Source organism: Littorina saxatilis, linkage group LG1 (assembly GCF_037325665.1).
Source record: "Littorina saxatilis isolate snail1 linkage group LG1, US_GU_Lsax_2.0, whole genome shotgun sequence".
NCBI classification, from domain to species: Eukaryota; Metazoa; Mollusca; class Gastropoda; order Littorinimorpha; family Littorinidae; genus Littorina; species Littorina saxatilis.
Genome location: NC_090245.1, coordinates 21887756 through 21908587, shown reverse-complemented (window position 1 = coordinate 21908587; position 20832 = coordinate 21887756). Strand labels below are relative to the sequence as shown.

Genomic DNA, 20832 nt, shown 5'->3' with positions numbered 1-20832 from the left:
TGCCACTTGGCCATTTGTTGAGGATAGTAATTGGCACATTCTAAACATGGATGGGTTCCGATAATACTTTGAGGCTATTAATTCAACTCTGATCTCATTATATGCGGGACAAACAAGTAAAAAATGTACTTCCGTCTCCAGTGTATCATCTGAGCACAAAGGGCAAAATCTGTCTACGTTATTCACATTGGGTTTATACTGTAAATAGTGGTTATTTAAGGGTGACATACCAAATCTGAAACGTGCTAACATTCTTCTCAAATGAACATTTCTTATCTGATACAAATAACCACTCATACACAAGGACTGCTTAAATAACGAATACACATTATAAAAAACGTGTGATTCAAGGGAACTATGCCAATCCTGTCTAAAGCAATCGACAAGTCTTTGGCGAAATTCTCTTACAAACGTGGAAATATCACCAACACCTTGTGCTTCCCACACTTCACCAAATCCATACTTGTACAAAACATTACGAACGTTACAAGCCCATGTCGTGTAATTTTGCCTTTGTATAGACAGTAGCATATTATACACTTTCTTGGGGTACCTGTTGCCATCCATCCGAGTTAATCGAAGCCAAAACTTCATACACTTTATGTGCGTCACCACAAACAGAGGATAACGTCCTGTTTCACCGTAAACTATATGCCTTGGTGACTTCGAATGGACACCGACAAACCTTTTAATGGCAGACAAATGTACTCTTTCAACAATTTGTTGATCAGCAGAGAGTCCCCAGACCTCCGAACCGTACGTCAAGATCGGTTGTATTTGACTGTCAAACAGTTTAAAAAATGTATCAGGAGAATATTCCCCAATACTCCAAAGAAGTTTGAGGATAGCTGATACTCCCTTTCTCGCGCGATCAGCAAGGTCGTTTAGAGTGTGGGAGAAAGAGATTCTTGTGGACATATAGACTCCTAAATATTTATACATGTTTACAACTTTCACTTCACTATCACCAAAGAACCATTTTTCTCGTAATGCTAGATGACCACCGTTTCTAAACACAACTATGTTCGATTTAGCCATATTTACGACTACCTGAAGCTTCTTTGAGGTGGTCAATAAAACATTTAGCTGGTTTTGCAAACCGATGACACTATCAGAGATTAAAACCACATCATCCGCAAACAACAAAATCAATAATTCGACTAAATCCGGTGACAATTGAATACCGTGTCTTCCATTTGCCATAATGTCTTTGGTTAATTCGTTAATAAACAATGAGAACAAAATCGGTGAGCAGTTTTCACCCTGTTTTAGGCCGACTGGACACATGAATACATCTGAAAGTTCACCTCCTGCTCGAACACACGTTTTCACTGTCGTATACATACTCTTAAGGGCTAAAACAATCTTTCCACTCATGCCATTCTGATCCAGTACTTTCCATAGTTTATCCCTGTGAACAGAGTCAAACGCTTTCCGAAAATCTATAAAGGCTGCATACAGTTTTCTATGTCTCAACAACTGTTTCTGTACGGTTCCAAACAGTGTAAATATGTGATCTACTGTAGAGTGATCTTGGCGAAAACCAGCTTGCTCCTCCCCAACAACTTCGTTCTCTTCTATCCAATCAGAAATACGTTTATTCAAAATAAAACTATATAATTTGCTGCATACATTCAACAACGAAACACCTCTATAATTATCCGGTGAATCAATATCTCCTTTCTTATGAATTGGGTGCAAAATCGAGTGTGACCATTCATCGGGAAACAAACCGTTGTCAAATAAATGATTAAAAAAATTGGTCAAAAAAGGCAAAAGTATATCAATACCATTCTTATAAAACTCGTTAATCAACCCATCTGGGCCAGCTGCCTTTCCATTTTTTAGCGCCCGGGCTGCACGCATTACCTCATCATGTGTGATCAATTGGTTTAAAGAGTCACAATTTCTCAGCTCTCCTTGCTCAAAACTTTGATCACCTTCATTACCTGGGGTATTTGTTTCCGCAGGTGGTACGGTACCAAAAACATCACGAAAATGCTCATACCACTGTTCCATCGATATGTTGCATTGTCCACCAAGAGATGGTCGCACTGAACGGACTGTTTCCCAAAACTTTTTAGGGTCCTTTAAATTTGCATGCAATGACTCAACCACAGAATCTTTATATAATTCCTTTTTTTGCCTCAACAACTCTTTATATTCTCTGCGCTTCTGAGAATACTGCAATCTGTCTTCATCTTCGTCCGAATGGCTAGCCCTGCGAAGGAGTTGCCAAACAACTTGACGGCTCTGCCTACATTCAAGATCAAACCAAATTCTTCTTTTTTCTGAGCCGACAAATATAACCTTTCTCATGCATTCTCCAGCATAAAACAAACTTTCATTAAACTTTGCAAGCGACTGGTTGACATCAATATCAATGAGCACCGTTGCTTCTTCAATAATACCTTTAACATGGTCGCTCTGCATGTGACAGTGAAACTCTGCACATTTCTCTTCGTTCCATTGGTATTTCGAACAAGAATATTGTTTACCATGGGTTTTGGGGTAACACACGCCATTCTTAGTGGCAATAAACAATTCCACCAATAAATGTTTGGTCTCAACCATGGGCACAACTTTTAAATGTTCGCAAAGTGAACGTAATTTTTGAGAAACAATAAAATAATCAATAACGCTGCTGCCACTTTGTGATATGTATGTGAAATTTCCAGGGAAGCCTGCTTTCTGTAATCCATTCAGAATCACTAGACCAAATTCTTCGCAAATGTTAAGAAGGTATCGGCCAAACGCATTCACAACTTTGTCCATGGAAACTCTCGGCATCTTAAGGTCATCAATGTCACTGACGCGGGCAGTAATGTCGGAAAGATCAGCAATCGGGTCTGTGTTTTTAACGTTCAGAGATGCAGTTCTTGAGTTCAAATCACCACAAATTATCATTGGCAGATCTCCACATTCCCTCACAGCTTCTAAAAGACTATCTTCAAGAAGTGAAACACCATTATATATATCTGTCTCTTCGTAATATGGGGCTGATTCTGGTGGGAGATAAGCACCGATTAGCAAACAGTCAGTGTCGATCCCCAAGACATGGTGAGACAACTTCAACACAATAATATTATCCGTTTCTATCTCAATCTGCTTAATGTACTTACACAACTCCTTTCTCACTAGAAACATAATTCCCCCCGATCGCCGCGCATGAATACTGTCTGACACTTTTACAGCTGGGGATGGGAAAATTACATGGGATTGACACTGTAATAACGAGTTCGGTACCAGTTCACTAAATGTTTCCGTGAAAAGGAGAATGTCGTACTTTAACAAGGTTGTGATATCTGTATCTCTCAAAAAGTTCCAGATGCCTTCGACATTAAGCGTAGCCAACGATAACGTTGTTTTAGAGTGTGTGGTGGTAGCATTAGCGCAAGGCACATCAGGGATGTGAGTGCGCTGTGTGGGTTCCTGGCATACCTGAGATGCTGATGGATGTGCGGAAGGGCCTCGGCCTAACCCCTACCTGCGTTTGCCGTTCCTGGCATACCTGAGATGCTGATGGATGTGCGGAAGGGCCTCGGCCTAACCCCTACCTGCGTTTGCCGTTCCAGTTGTCCAGTAGAGTCTGCTGGCGGGAGGAGGGAGGGGCAGAGGTCTGGGACCGGTTCCTGGTCTGCATAGGGGTCGTCTGCTCTCTGGACTGCTGGGCGCTGTGGTTCCTGCCCCTGCCCCTCCCTCTACTCCCACTGCTTCCACCGGAAGCAATAGCAGAAGCTTCGTAGTGAGGAGAAGAGATGGGGGTACCTCGGCCCATTCCTCGGAGAGGCGGCAGACTCCCGGGGCTGCCCGTGTTGCTCAGAGGTGGCACGCTGGTCGTTGAAGCAGCAGTTTCCCCCTCTTGGTGATGCCCGGCGTCAGACAGCCCAGCTTCCGACACAGCGTCCTCCATCTTGTCGTCGCCTATGGTGCTGATGTCGTCATCGTCGTCGTCTTCGTCTTTATGCACAGTGGGCGGGGCGTCGTCCGAGCGGCGCGACGTTGCTGCCATGGTCGCATACGATGCCCGGTTTTGTCTTGCGTCGCTCCTTGTTTCCTTGGGATAATCCATGGGGTGCTCGTGGTTGTGTAGGGGTGGGAACTGGGAGTTTCGGGGACGGTTTCGGGCGAACTGAGAATGGGACTGGGAGAGAGAGGGAGAAAGAGAGAGAGACTTTTGACTTTTGACTTTTGGATGGTTTATTGTATGGCCATTGGCCCATATACAAACCAGGGAAGAGGGGATGTGGGTTAGGGGAATTTTACACATATACACATCTTACACATTTATCCTCACATGTTATATAATAATCGTTTACAATTACAACGGTACCATCTCTAACATTGCAGTGTTTCAACATGCAATTGTCGACGTTTTATGGCGTGGAAAATGAACTTAGCAACGAGGCGACACCTCTTAACATCTGAAAATGGCAAAATGGTAGACACAGAACCTTCACACATGCTTTCTATAAATCTTTTCCTTAAATCAGAATATAATGGACAGCATAAGAGGAAGTGGTGTTCATCTTCGGCTACATTTTCACAACAAATACAATATCTTGATTCCATAATAGCACTGAATCGTTTAAGGTTGTTATTAATCGGCAATACACCAAGTCTAAACTGTGTAAGTGCTACCCTAAAACAATAAATGTCAATATTGAACAAGAAACTTTCAACATGCAGCACAGATTTAAATTTAGCGAACAATTCATAACGGTCCCTTTGTGACACTGTGCCGGACCATTCTTGTTTATACATGGGCCACTCGGAGCTTAAGAGAGAGAGAGAGAGAGAGAGAGAGAGAGAGAGAGAGAGAGAGAGAGAGAGAGAGAGAGAGAGAGAGAGAGAGAGAGAGAGAGAGGGAGAGGGAGAGAGAGAGAGAGAGAGAGATTTAACACAAACACACAATCATACACACAAACTCACACACACACACACACACACACACACACATAGGTGGTTTTACAGTCATTTGGGGTCGGCTGTGTATCAAAATGCCATCTTGCTCAAAACACAGGCATTTGGGGTCTCTTTTGTTTTAAGTGTTAGAAAGTTTCTTAAAACTTCAATGAGCGTTAAATGCCATTTTAAAGTGTGAAAACTCATTTCAGGAGGTTATTACATAAAATGCAACCTCCAGCGTGATTTTTAGAAAAACAGACATTTGGGGACGATGTTTGCTGTACAGCAGTCAAATGGGGACGTATGTGTACAAAAAGTGCAGAGCTAGAATTATGTTATCGGTGCTATGAATGTTTTAGGTGTTAGAAAGTTTGTTAAAACTTCAATGAGCGTTAAATGCCATTCTAAAGTGTCAAAACTCATTTCAGGAGGTTATTACATAAAATGCAACCTCCAGCGTGATCTTTTAGAAACAAACAGGTATTTGGGGACGATGTTTGCTGACAAGCAGTGAAATGGGGACGTCCAAAAGTGCAGAGCTCCCGCAGAGCTATATGAATGGTTTCATCACATACATGGCGCTAGGCGACATATGTTGTGAAAAATTTTACAAATCACGTTTTTGCGCCCGATATTTTCTTGTCATCTCCAAAGTCAAGGGACAAACACGAAATTCCTTGACTTTTGGGGTAGCGCGACTCTGTTAATTTTAAGAATTAAAAAAAAAAAAAATTCATTACTAGGATGTCCCATCGTTGGGAAATTCCGGTCGCTTCCTCCGAGTGGAAAGCTAGCAGTGACAGAGTCGCACTACCCCAAGTCAAGGGATCTATTAGTCCTGTTTCGCCGTTATCCCAATTCGCCCCATCCCATTTTGGCGACATTTCTCAGGCCAAGTGTCATTTTACCACCATATCATGTACCATTAGCTCCACATCCCATTTTGGCGCAATCCCGTTTGGCCGTTAGCCCATTTCGCCCCCATCCCATTTTTGCGACATTTTACAGGCCAAGTGTCATTTTACCACCATGTCATGTACCATTAGCTCCACGTCCCATTTTGGCGCAATCCCGTTTGGCCGTTATCCCATTTTGCCCCCATCCCATTTTTGCGACATTTCATAGGCCATGTGTCATTTTACATGCCATTCTAAAGTGTCAAAACTCATTTCAGGAGGTTATTACATAAAATGCAACCTCCAGCGTGATTTTTTAGAAACAAACAGGTATTTGGGGACGATGTTTGCTGACAAGCAGTGAAATGGGGACGTCCAAAAGTGCAGAGCTCCCGCAGAGCTATATGAATGGTTTCATCACATACATGGCGCTAGGCGACATATGTTGTGAAAAATTTTACAAATCACGTTTTTGCGCCCGATATTTTCTTGTCATCTCCAAAGTCAAGGGACAAACACGAAATTCCTTGACTTTTGGGGTAGCGCGACTCTGTTAATTTTAAGAATTAAAAAAAAAAAAAAATTCATTACTAGGATGTCCCATCGTTGGAAAATTCCGGTCGCTTCCTGCGAGTGGAAAGCTAGCAGTGACAGAGTCGCACTACCCCAAGTCAAGGGATCTATTAGTCCTGTTTCGCCGTTATCCCAATTCGCCCCCATCCCATTTTGGCGACATTTCTCAGGCCAAGTGTCATTTTACCACCATATCATGTACCATTAGCTCCACATCCCATTTTGGCGCAATCCCGTTTCGCCGTTAGCCCATTTCGCCCCCAACCCATTTTTGCGACATTTTACAGGCCAAGTGTCATTTTACCACCATGTCATGTACCATTAGCTCCACGTCCCATTTTGGCGCAATCCCGTTTGGCCGTTATCCCATTTTGCCCCCATCCCATTTTTGCGACATTTCATAGGCCATGTGTCATTTTACATGCCATTCTAAAGTGTCAAAACTCATTTCAGGAGGTTATTACATAAAATGCAACCTCCAGCGTGATTTTTTAGAAACAAACAGGTATTTGGGGACGATGTTTGCTGTACAGCAGTGAAATGGGGACGTCCAAAAGTGCAGAGCTCCCGCAGAGCTATATGAATGGTTTCATCACATACATGGCGCTAGGCGACATATGTTGTGAAAAATTTTACAAATCACGTTTTTGCGCCCGATATTTTCTTGTCATCTCCAAAGTCAAGGGACAAACACGAAATTCCTTGACTTTTGGGGTAGCGCGACTCTGTTAATTTTAAGAATTAAAAAAAAAAAAAAAATTCATTACCAGGATGTCCCATCGTTGGGAAATTCCGGTCGCTTCCTCCCAGTGGAAAGCTAGCAGTGACAGAGTCGCACTACCCCAAGTCAAGGGATCTATTAGTCCTGTTTCGCCGTTATCCCAATTCTTCTCATCCCATTTTGACGACATTTCTCAGGCCAAGTGTCATTTTACCACCATATCATGTACCATTAGCTCCACATCCCATTTTGGCGCAATCCCGTTTCGCCGTTAGCCCATTTTGTCCCCATCCCATTTTTGCGACATTTTACAGGCCAAGTGTCATTTTACCACCATGTCATGTACCATTAGCTCCACGTCCCATTTTGGCGCAATCCCGTTTGGCCGTTATCCCATTTTGCCCCATCCCATTTTTGCGACATTTCATAGGCCATGTGTCATTTTACCACCGTGTCAAACCACTAGCGCCACATTCCATTTTGTCGCCATGCCGTTTTTCCGTCATCCCATTTTGCCGCCATCTCTATTTCGCGACATTTTGGATTGTGGCAAAAATGGAATTTGGCGTAAACGGAATGTCTTCCTAGTTGAATAACGCAGTATAGTAGTATAGTGAGGCTTGGCAAGAAGAATAAATAAAAAATGTGATGGCGGCCAAATGGGATGGTGTCAAAATGGGATGACGCGCTATTGTTATGACGCGGTAGTAAAATGACGCTTGGCTTGTGAAATGTCGCGAAAATGGGATGGGGGATAAATGGAATACGGTGAAACGGCATGACGGCCAAATGGGATATGGTGTCAAAATGGGATGTTGCGCTTTTGTTATGACATGTTAGTAAAATGCCCTGTCACGTAGTCTCAATCCAAATTGGAAATCCATAGCATCATCATTATAATCATCCTCATCTCATTAATCATTCAAAATTATAAATTTTATAAAATGACGCTTGGCTTGTGAAATGTCGCGAAAATGGGATGGGGCAAAAAATGGGACGGCGGCAAAAATGGGATTGCACCAAAATGGGATGTGGATCAGCCACTAGATTGCCAATTTTAAAGTCTTAGGTATGACCCGGTGTGACGTTTTTATCTTTCGCCGTGTTGATATTTCGATTTTCGGCCTCGTTGATCTAGTATAAACTCTACACTGAACAAAAAACAAGTCGCGTAAGGCGAAAATACAATATTTAGTCAAGTAGCTGTCGAACTCATAGAATGAAACTGAACGCAACGCAACGCAGCAAGACCGTATACTCGTAGCATCGTCACTCCACCGCCCGTGGCAAAGGCAGTGCACGTGGAATTGACAAGAAGAGCGGGGTATTCGTTGCGCTGAGAAGGATAGCACGCTTTTCTGTACCTCTCTTCGTTTTAACTTTCTGAGCGTGTTTTTAATCCAAACATATCATATCTATATATTTTTGGAATCAGGAACCGACAAGGAATAAGATGAAAGTGTTTTTAAATTGATTTCGAAAAAGAAATTTGATAATAATTTTTATATATTTAATTTTCAGAGCTTGTTTTTAATCCGAATATAACATATTTATATGTTTTTAGAATCAGCAAATGATGGAGAATAAGATAAACGTAAATTTGGATCGTTTTATAAATTTTTATTTTTTTTTACAATTTTTAGATTTTTAATGACCAAAGTCATTAATTAATTTTTAAGCCACCAAGCTGAAATGCAATACCGAACCCCGGGCTTTGTCGAAGAGTACGTGACCAAAATTTCAACCAATTTGGTTGAAAAATGAGGGCGTGACAGTGCCGCCTCAACTTTCACGAAAAGCCGGATATGACGTCATCAAAGACATTTATCAAAAAAATGAAAAAAACGTTCGGGGATTTCATACCCAGGAACTCTCATGTCAAATTTCATGAAGATCGGTCCTGTAGTTTAGTCTGAATCGCTCTACACACACACACACACACACGCACACACGCACGCACGCACACACACACGCACATACACCACGACCCTCGTTTCGATTCCCCCTCGATGTTAAAATATTTAGTCAAAACTTGACTAAATATAAAAACACCCTTCGATAGTACTGATGAGCGACCTTGTGTACCTTACATTCATGGGGCCAAATTTGTCCAACCAATTATTTTATTTAACTTAGAAATTTGATTCATCCTAAAATGTTTCCCTTCTTACTCAAGGGACGTAACCACTCGGTACACGTTTTCGAAGAATTCGATTTTGGGAGTGAAATCTATTTAATTTCACAACCAATTTTCTTCACATGCAAGAAACTGACATGCTTTTCGTCCATAAATAATTTCCTTTCTTAATTTTACCAGGAAACAACATTTCAGTCTCGAGTAAATATCGAGGGGGAAATATGTACACAGGCGAAGGATGAAATCGTTACACCGGCCGAGGTTCGAACCCACGACCTCCCGATCACGGGGCGGACGCCTTACCACTAGGCTAACCGTGCCGGTTTACCCTTGAGTGACAGACGGACAGACAAAAGAATATACAGACAGACCGTAATTAACACAAACACACACACTCAGCAGAGCAAAGCGGTATGACACACACACTCAGCAGAGCAAGGCAGTATAACACAAACACTGAGTCTGATTTATGAGAATGAGAATGAGGGAGAGAGAATTGTATTGAATTGAATTGAATTAAATTGAATTGAATTGATCTTTATCTTAACACAAACAGAATAAGAAATGCTAAAATGCTCTCTTTTTCATCCCGCAGACAGTCAAAATTCTAATCAAAAACAAGGAAAGAGATAGAAATAAAAGGAACAGTTATGACAGCTTTACAGACAGACAGACAGACAGACAGACAGACAGAAAGAGAGACAAACAAGTCGCGTAAGGCGAAAATACAATATTTAGTCAAGTAGCTGCCATTTTTCAGCAAGACCGTATGCTCGTAGCATCGTCAGTCCACCGCTCATGGCAAAGGCAGTGAAATTGACAAGAAGAGCGGGGTATTCGTTGCGCTAAGAAGGATAGCACGCTTTTCTGTACCTCTCTTTGTTTTAACTTTCTGAGCGTGTTTTTAATCCAAACATATATCTATATGTTTTTGGAATCAGGAACCGACAAGGAATAAGATGAAAGTGTTTTTAAATTGATTTGGACAATTTAATTTTGATAATAATTTTTATATATTTAATTTTCAGAGCTTGTTTTTAATCCGAATATAACATATTTATATGTTTTTGGAATCAGCAAATGATGGAGAATAAAATAAACGTAAATTTGGATCGTTTTATAAATTTTTATTTTTTTTTACAATTTTCCGATTTTTAATGACCAAAGTCATTAATTAATTTTTAAGCCACCTAGCTGAAATGCAATACCGAACCCCGGGCTTCGTCGAAGATTACTTGACCAAAATTTCAACCAATTTGGGTGAAAAATGAGGGCGTGACAGTGCCGCCTCAACTTTCACGAAAAGCCGGATATGACGTCATCAAAGACATTTATCAAAAAAATGAAAAAAACGTATGGGGATTTTATACCCAGGAACTCTCATGTCAAATTTCATAAAGATCGGTCCAGTAGTTTAGTCTGAATCGCTCTACACACACACACACACACGCACACACGCACACACGCACACACACACACACGCACATACACCACGACCCTCGTTTCGATTCCCCCTCGATGTTAAAATATTTAGTCAAAACTTGACTAAATATAAAAAGAAACAAACAGACAGACAGACAGAGAGAGAGAGAGAGCCAGAGAAAGAGAGAGACAGAGAAACAGAGACATAGAGAGAAAGATAAACAGACACACAGACACCGACAGAAAAGTTGTGTGAAGAGCAGCTCAGCAGAATTTGTCTTACATTTTGGAAAGTTTTCTGACGATTTGGACGTGAAAACGAGACTGAACCCATGCAATAATTTTTTCAAAACTGCTCCGAAACTATCCCAAAATCAAGTAATTAAATGACATGTTGTTACTGTACGATAACTAAATCTTTCAATCAATCAATCAATATGAGGCTTATATCGCGCGTATTCCGTGGGTACAGTTCTAAGCGCAGGGATTTATTTATTTTTTATTTTATTTTTATTTTATGCAATTTATATCGCGCACATATTCAAGGCGCAGGGATTTATTTATGCCGTGTGAGATGGAATTTTTTTACACAATACATCACGCATTCACATCGGCCAGCAGATTGCAGCCATTTCGGCGCATATCCTACTTTTCACGGCCTATTATTCCAAGTCACACGGGTATTTTGGTGGACATTTTTATATATGCCTATACAATTTTGCCAGGAAAGACCCTTTTGTCAATCGTGGGATCTTTAACGTGCACACCCCAATGTAGTGTACACGAAGGGACCTCGGTTTTTCGTCTCATCCGAAAGACTAGCACTTGAACCCACCACCTAGGTTAGGAAAGGGGGGAGAAAATTGCTAACGCCCTGACCCAGGGTCGAACTCGCAACCTCTCGCTTCCGAGCGCAAGTGCGTTACCACTTGGACACCCACCCTAACCCTAACTAAGTCTTTCCGATGTATTGTCATTCTAACTTGTTTTATCACACCCGGAAAATATCACACGCAATATACTATCAATCAATCAATCAATCAATATGAGGCTTATATCGCGCGTATTCCGTGGGTACAGTTCTAAGCGCAGGGATTTATTTATCATTTTTTTAATCTTTTTCATTTTTTATTTTATGCATGCAATTTATATCGCGCACATATTCAAGGCGCAGGGATTTATTTATTCCGTGTGAGATGGATTTGTTTTTTTTACACAATACATCACGCATTCACATCGGCCAGCAGATCGCAGCCATTTCGGCGCATATCCTACTTTTCACGGCCTATTATTCCAAGTCACACGGGTATTTTGGTGGACATTTTTATATATGCCTATACAATTTTGCCAGGAAAGAGCCTTTTGTCAATCGTGGGATCTTTAACGTGTACACCCCAATGTAGTGTACACGATACTAGCGAAATTATAATTTTTTTTGTTTGTTCTATAAATGTGACATGCTTTAGGCTGTTATATACTACATTATAACCGAGATGATGTTTTTAGATCCACAGATTTAGGTCAAAAATATGATAGTTTTTCTGAGATGGTGCAGACAACGTTAACCCTCATATAAATTAAATGTATTCCATGGTGGAATCCTGCTTGCACAATCTAATCTATTCAATCTAACCTAATCATAGGCACAATCAATAGAATCAAAATCACTCACTTTTATTTTCTTGCCTTTCTGCTATTCCTCCCGTCTTTGAAAGATCACCAAAGTCATCAAAATCAGGTATTTACCACTGTATGCAACAAGTCTCACAAACTCGAATTATCTCTCTTGCAAACTGACAGATTTAACACCCGCACCATATGATGTCTGACCGGACAATTGCTAATTTGTAAAAAAAAAGGGGGTCCTTTACGTCCTCACATGAAATTTTCCTTTTAGGGACATGAGTTGATGATACGCTAAAAGAAGAAAAGGAGGGAAAGAAAAGGGCAAGACCAAGCAATCCCGACCGTGATAGGACCCCGGCCCCGCTCTCCATGAATAAGGGAGGGGGGTGGGGCAATGAGAAATATACTCGGGGATAATTTTTCCTTTATATGCGTTGACTTCCTAGGGGAAGGACCATTAAAAACATGGATTTTTAATTCAATTTTAGTTTCGTTAAGAAAAAGATAAAACTCAGGACCACCTGTTAGAAGGTTTAAAAGTGACAACATTGTGAGAAAAATATAAAGAACATGCGCAAAACGTAATACTGATCTTCTATAGGGTAGTAACATTTGGATACATCATTTCATTGACGCACGCATGAGTTGCTATGCGGCATTTGTTAATTTTAAATGGGATAAAAAGATCTATCTGCGTTGTCCGTCGACCTCCCCGCCACTACAATAGTCGCAGGGGAGGCGACGTCACATTAGCAGTATTAACTGAGAGAGGAAACAGCTATCCTCTCGTTTATATAATCATGTTTTTATGTTTATTGTGTAATCCGAAAACAGGAGTTTAAAACCATCAGGAAAAAAAAAAACACGCACTCGCCCGCGAGGTGGGGCAATGCCCTTCCCTCCCTGCGAGCTGTGTGTCCCCTTTGTTTAAGTTAATACCGTTGACAAATGACGATCATATATTTATGCTGGCTTTATTTTATTTTGCCCCCCATTTAGGGAGTCCAGAATTACAAGGGACTTGCAGTGATTTTTTAATTGTGAGAATTTCCTCAGACGACAGATCTCTGCTCCCCGCGAGAGCGCTGAGGGCCATGAGATAGGTGTCTGGTTTAGGGACGGACACTTTATTTTTTGTCACAAAACAGTAGGTATCCGTTAATAAGTTGATGAGAGCCTCGGGGCTCTGCTTCTGCCTAGCAGTCACCATAGAAGTGAGGCAGAGCTCCAGGTAGCCTCTCAGGTCTTTTTCTTCTGGTTTTTGGGTTGTTATGAACACAAAGTCTCTGTGACTATCGACTTTTTTTGAGGATTTTTGCTAATTTGCGAAACGAACTAACTTTATGTTGGCCACGACCTCTCAAAGGGGTGAGAACCGTGTCAGTGTATTAACCAATCATATGAACACCTTAATTGCCCGGCACGTGTGCTCTCAAAATCCACTGACCAATAGCCGACGAGAACGACATCACTGCAGGACGGTCAAGTCATGCAATCCAATTGGGCGGTGTTTATGATGCTCCCCGTGTCGACCACTGTTGCGTCTTCAAATGTCCAGTGTCAATTGTATTGGATGATTCTCAACGCCCAATACCAAACGCTTATAACTTTTATCAACGCAACTTTTAACTTGTACAGCCCCACTCCCGTCATCCTCCCGGCCCCACCCCCACACACCCAGCTTTTTCTTAGCGTACAACCACCTCATGTCCCAAATAGAATCTTATTCTGGGGACACAAATAGAAATTTACATACATTCAACTCGTGGTCAAAACAGCGTTTATGCTTGCGGCCATTGTCACCTAGGCGAGACCATGAAATCTTGGCGAAAAATGTTTAATATCTTTATTGTACAAAATAAAACAAACTAACAAAAACCGATTTTATCTCACAGAATATTATCAAGCTGTTCTCGCAACAACAACAACAACAACATCAACAACAACAACAACAACAACAACAACAACAACAACAACAACAACAACAACAACAACAACAACAACAACACCACCACTTCAGGGAGTTATTCCATGAAAAATGCATGGATGTATAATTTCTATTCGATTTTGTTTTCGCTGTGTACAAAAGGAAACAAACAAACTGACAATAACCGATTTTATCTTACAGAATATGATCATGCTGTTCTGGCAACAATAACAAAAACACTTAACAGAGTTATTCCATAAAATCGCATGGATGTATTATATATTTTCTATTCGAAAAAAACCCACCCGAATGTTATGCTTAAAGTATTCCCATGCACGTTTTAGGATTGGACATGAAACGGTTACCGAAGGTGCTTTTCCTCAGGCCCGTACAGACACTTCGGCATGCTTGAATTCTTTGACATTCAACAAGGCTTGAGTCGGTTTCGTGTAATCCCTTTGCCTAATCAGTCAAATTATACACGTCATAAAAAATGTTCCCGGCAGATATCAAACCATACGTGCAGAAGTATCGTCTGTTTCTCACGCGGGCTTAAAGCTTAATTATGATCAAAGCACTCTCTGAATGGTAACATGAAAGCACAGCTGTTTAATATTTTCCCACACACACACACGCACACGTGCGCACGAGAAAACATAAGACTTTCATAAGTAATGTGATTAATCAACATGAAATAAACTTTTTTGTTGGCTTCTAGCGTGAAAAAGCGCGTGGGTGGCACGAACATTTTCATAATAATAAACATCACCTTTATCACAGACTTATATCCCATTTCGTGACACCTACCACTACTCCACTACATCAAAGGATGTCTGTTGAGATAATCGAATGGTTCAAAACTTTCAAACCTGCGCGCATATTCTAAGCCGACTAACACATAATAGTCAAGGACATCATAAAATGGTTCTCGGTGAAAACTTGACCGAGGGCCATTTTACGACGTCCTTGACCAGATAGTGTTTATGGCCAAACCAAGCACAACCCGAGTGTGTCAAGTATACTCATGTGTGTTGCTTCTTGGACAATGTAAAGAACACCGAAAGTACTTCAATGCCGTTCTCGAGTTACGTTGACTTTTACAAAGGTTGCAGCTGACACGGCTTACGTAATCCGGTTTCCTGGTCATGTGTGTGAAAAATGTGTCCATTAAAAGCATAATCTTTAATTCATATATTATTTCAAAAAAGATGTTAAAACTAAGGACCACCTTTTGTTAAATACTTTAAGAGTGAAACGTAATGTGAAAAATAGAGAAACTGTGGCCTATTATGTGTTTTCGCCGGGAGGTGTCAATTGGCAGGCCAGGCACTTAATCACGCTTGACTCCCCTCCGCTTAAGCGGCAATCGTTTAGCAAGCGCCGGTGTCTGCTTCAAGAAAGCCCTTCACACCCGGATTAAGTGAGGGAACATCGAATAGTGACATTTTTCGATGTGATTTTTCGATTTCATAAACAACAATTTTGAAAAATAATATAAAAGAGATAAATATTTTGCAAATACCGTATCTAGGTGGTCTAAATCAGGCTACCAAAACTGTCTCGTTGTATGCCTTTTTTTCTTCCAAGTATATACATCTATTGCAACAACAATAAAGAGTTAACAGGCAAGTGATATTTAATTCAGAAATGGAATACGCTTTAATTTAAAACAAAAGCACAACGAACAAGATGTTTTAATTTATTTCGCTCCAAGTCAAAATTTAAGCAAAACATCTAAATAGTTTTAAATGCGCATTTAGTCCGCTGTCGCACGGAGGAATGTAGGATTACCAAAACCGGCAAAATCAAAACTGGGCAAAACTTGATTTAAAAGAACGCCCCCCCCCCCCCCCCCCCCCCTGTAGAATTTGCACTGCTAGATGCGTTGGCGGCATCCCATCCTGCCTCTCCCAACTTGCCGTATCCCAGTCTGCCTTACCCGATTTGCCGCATCCCGTCCTGCTGCTTTGTGTGTGTTAGTGCGTGTGTATTTGTGTTTGTGAGGCAGGGAAAGAGAGAGAGAGAGAGAGAGAGAGAGAGAGGGTGACTGAGAGAGAGAGAGAAAGAGAGAGAGAAACTAGAGAGAGAGGGGGAGAGAGAGAGAAAGAGAGAGAGAGAGGGGGGGAGAGAGAGAAAAGGGGGAGAGAGAGAAAGAGAGAGAGAAAGAGAGAGAGAAAGAGAGAGAGAGAGAGAGAGACACACACACACACATACACAGAGAAAGAGAGAGAGAGAGAGAGAGAGATGTCAACAAAATCAAGGAAAAGAAAAGCCTAACAAAGAATTTCAAGTGGCAGCCCAAATTTTCGACCTGTTCCCAGGCCTTCCTCAGCGGCGTTTAATTCTGCGAGACGCCAATTCATGCATCAAGTACTAAGCAACACAATACCATAGTTAATTCTGTTACGAAACACAAAGCAAATATTTCAAAGATAAAATCTACAAGACTTGACTAAAATTAATGTAAAAAATCAACAAGAAGAAACAGAGGCGAAAACAGTATTTGACTTTCAATGTTTTTGCAGCCACCGAGCTCGAAAGTATTCACTTAGATGCAATTCGAACCATTGTTGGAGCAGTCCGCGGTACAAGCCATCAAAAATTGTACGATGAGTCAGGCTTTATTTCATTACTAGAGAGGCGAAAACGTCATAAATTGATATTATTTCACAAGATCGTTCACCGCAAGGTGCCAAACTACTTATTAGCGATATTGCCACCATTGATATCAACTAATAACCCATATCACCGGCGCAGACCTCTAGACAGGAAAGTTCCATCGTTTAAAACTGAATTATATAGAAACTCATTTCTCCCATCTACTACACAACTCTGGAATTCTTTACCAGACTATATAAAACTTAGTGATTCCCTAAGTGAATTTAAGCACTTTTTGTCAAAAAACGATTTAAGTCCGCCGTGTTATTTTTATTCTGGAGATCGCATGTCACAAATAATTCACTGTAAGCTCAGGTTATATATAAGTGATCTCAATAACGATCTAGTGAGACGTCACGTTGCTACAGATGCATCTTGTGACTGTGGATTCCCGTCCGAATCCGTACAACACTTCATATTCGATTGTCCAAATTATCGCGAAGCACGTCAAAAAACTATACATACCCTCCCTAATCACACAATTCACCTCCCCCACCTTTTAAACGGAGACAGACAGTATTCTTTAGATTTGAACAGGAAAATTTTTTCCACCGTACACTCGTTCATTGAACGTTCAGGCCGCTTTGGGTAAGTCAGAATAAATGCTCTACAAGCCGGACAACAACTTAAACTTCTGCACATCTCCTACCCATCCCTCTTCTTTTATTCATCTTCTTTCCCTCCTTCCTTCCTTTACTGTCTTTCTTTATAATCATTATGCAACGTTCATTACGTTATTAATAGATTTGGTTTATTGAGACAAATTTTTCACCCGTTACCGCCTTATGTTGTACTGTCATGCAGGAACACCACTATAAGCTTCTAGCTTGTTGCTGTTTCTGTGAACTTTGTATACATGTCATGATTGTAACCCTTGTTAAAATAAACTTATGTCTAAACGGGAGGCACCCGCTATTGCCGCGGCCCGTTATTGCCGCGGCCCGTTATTGCCGCAACCCGCTATTGCCGCAACCCGTTATTGCCGCAACCCGCTATTGCCGCGGAACTTTGTTTGTTCTTTTTACATTTAGTCAAGTTTTGACTGAATGTTTTAACATAGAGGGGGAATCAAGACGAGGGTCGTGGTGTGTGTGTGTGCGCTGTATCACCATTTTCACCTTTTATGGTATCTATGACCATCACAAATCAGCTTTCCCTCCTCTGTCACCCGCGCAAATGGAAATTGTCTGTCTGTCATTCATGATAGCCTACCACGTCATCGGAAAAAACCGGTAGAAATGACGTTGAGCATGGAACAAACCCTCACAGTTCTGGCGTGTGTTGACAAAACCGAGTAAGTCCACTGAAGCGGTTTTTTTTTTATTGTATGAGTCCTCTGACAAGAATTTTGAAACTATCATTATACGAAAATTAGGAACCCCTTAGACTTACTTTGTTTTGCCAAAACATTCATGCATACTTGAAAAAGTTGTTTTTGGTTGTGGACTTACTTGTTCATATCTGCTTATTTAAGGACTCTAAAAAGTAGAAATGAACACAAAAGATGCGCATTGATTTGGTTTTTTTGATGAACGAAAAATATCTTCTTTTTTTTAAATGGACTTACTCGGTTTTGTCAGCACACGGCTGTTACGCGTGATTGTTCTGAAAAGTGACTATTACATGATTGTTCTGAAACTCTACTATTTATTTCATCGTAAACATGTAAGCCCTCATACGTGATTGTTCTGAAAGCTTACTAATTTACATGATTGTTCTGAAACTCTACTAAAGGTAAACTTGCTTCACCCGTGAAATGTTGTCAGATATGGAACAAAATGTATACCCCAGCCCAACGAAGTTGGAGGGGGGTATACTGGATTCACTTTGTTCATCTGTCTGTGTGTATGTCTGTATGTATATATATGGAACAATATTTTGATACAATGATACTAAATCTTAAGTGAAATTGATATTTATACCCCCTCCCAATGAATACAAACTCAACAAGTAATACGTTTCATACATTGAACATGTATTCTTTATTGTTCTCAACTCAAAATTCAAATTAAATCTCCAAAGACAAAAATTATTTATAATCTTCAAAAATGTAATTATTCTTCTTGAGTATTCCCAACTCAAAATTCTAATTACAGGTTTAAAGGGACACATAGAAACTTTTGATTTTCCCTCTTTGCCATGCTAAGGGGAAAATGGAAGCTAATTTTTGCCCCTTTAAAGACGAAAGGCACAACAAATAATTTTCACAAATGAAACTTTTTTTTATGAACTAAAAATTCAAGTGGAGAGGGGATGAGAGACGTGAGGAGATGGCCGCGGTTGCAAGATGGGTGGGGAGTCTGGGCTATAAAGTTCTTGCACGCGAGACAATATACTTCTTTTTTGTGTGTGTGGGGGGGGGGGGGGGGGTATTTTGTTTATCAACTCTCTCTCTCTCTCTCTCTCACTCTCTCTCTCACACACTCTCTCTCTCTCCCTCTCCCTCTCCTCTCTCTCTCTCTCTCTCTCTTCTCTCTCTCTCTCTCTGTGAATATTTTTGTCATCCTAAATATTGGGGGGGGGGGGGAAGACATGCTTGCCCCCCCCCCCCCCCCGCCCAAGGAACAGCAGCTGCCCCCCCCCCAACCCCCCAGTTTCCGACGCCAGTGCACTGAGTACATACGCACACACACACCACACATACACATGTTACGCGTGATTGTTCTGAAACGTGACTATTACATGATTGTTCTGAAAGTCTGCTATTTATTTCATCGTAATCATGTAAGCCCTCATACGTGATTGTTCTGAAAGCTTACTAATTTACATGATTGTTCTGAAACTCTACTAAAGGTAAACTTGTTTCACCCGTGAAATGTTGTCAGATATGGAACAATAATAATGTATACCCTACCCCTGGTGGTTGCTGTGTAATAAAAAAAAAGTGTCACTGAAAACAGATGTGCTAATAAATTTAGCTTTCATGTGTGTGTATGTGTGGTGTGTGTGTGCATATGTACTCAGTGCACTGGCGTCGGAAACGGGGGGGAGGGGGAGCTGTTCCTGGGGTGGGGGGGGGGGAGGAGCAAACATGTCTTTTTGCCCTCCCCCCCCCTCCCCCCCCCCTTCTAACATTTAGGATGACACAAATATTCAAAGAGAGAGAGAGAGAGAGAGAGAGAGAGAGAGAGAGAGAGAGAGAGAGAGAGAGAGAGAGAGATTTGATAAACAAAATACTCCCCCCCCCCAAACACACACAAAGAAGTATATTGTCTCGCGTGCAAGAACTTTATAGCCCAGACTCTCCCACATCTCGCAACCCCGGACATCTCCTCACGTCTCTCATCCCTCTCCACTTGAATTTTTAGTTCATAAAAAAAAGTTTCATTTGTAAAAATTATTTGTTGTGCCTTTCGTCTTTAACGGGGCAAAAAGTAGCTTCCATTTTCCCTCTTTGCCATGCCTTTCGATCCATTTGGGTGACCTCGCCACCTAAGCATGGCAAAGAGGAAAATTCAAAAGTTTCTATGTGTCCCTTGAACCTGTAACTTGAATTTTGAGTTGGGAATACTCAAGAAGAATCATTACATTTTTGAAGATTATATATAAGTTTTGTCTTTGAACATTTAATTTCAATTTTGAGTTGAGAACAATAAAGAAGACATGTTGAATGTATGAAACGTATTACTTGTTGAGTTTGTATTCATTGGGCGGGGGTTCATTGTATCAAAATAGTGTTCCATTTACATACAGACATACACACAGACAGACGGACAAAGTGAATCCAGTATACCCCCCTCCAACTTCATTTGGCTGGGGTATAAATATCAATATCACTTAAGATTTAGTATCATTGTATCAAAATATTGTTCCATATATACATACAGACATACACCCAGACAGATGGACAAAGTGAATCCAGTAGAACCCCCCTCCAACTTCGTGGGGCAGGGTATACATATCGTTCCATATCTGACAACATTTCACGGGTGAAGCAAGTTTACCTTTAGTAGAGTTTCAGAAC

At 41.0% G+C, this 20832-nt stretch overlaps 1 protein-coding gene and 1 long non-coding RNA gene across 3 annotated transcripts in view; one reads left to right on the top strand and one right to left on the bottom strand.

Annotated features, from left to right (window-relative positions):
- Positions 1 to 20832, top strand: part of LOC138964636 (uncharacterized) — a 546641-nt gene that overhangs the window by 332462 nt on the left and 193347 nt on the right. The gene's annotated exons all lie outside the window — the stretch shown is intronic.
- The window catches only part of LOC138964802 (uncharacterized), a 210941-nt gene that overhangs the window by 149145 nt on the left and 40964 nt on the right, over positions 1 to 20832 (bottom strand). The gene's annotated exons all lie outside the window — the stretch shown is intronic.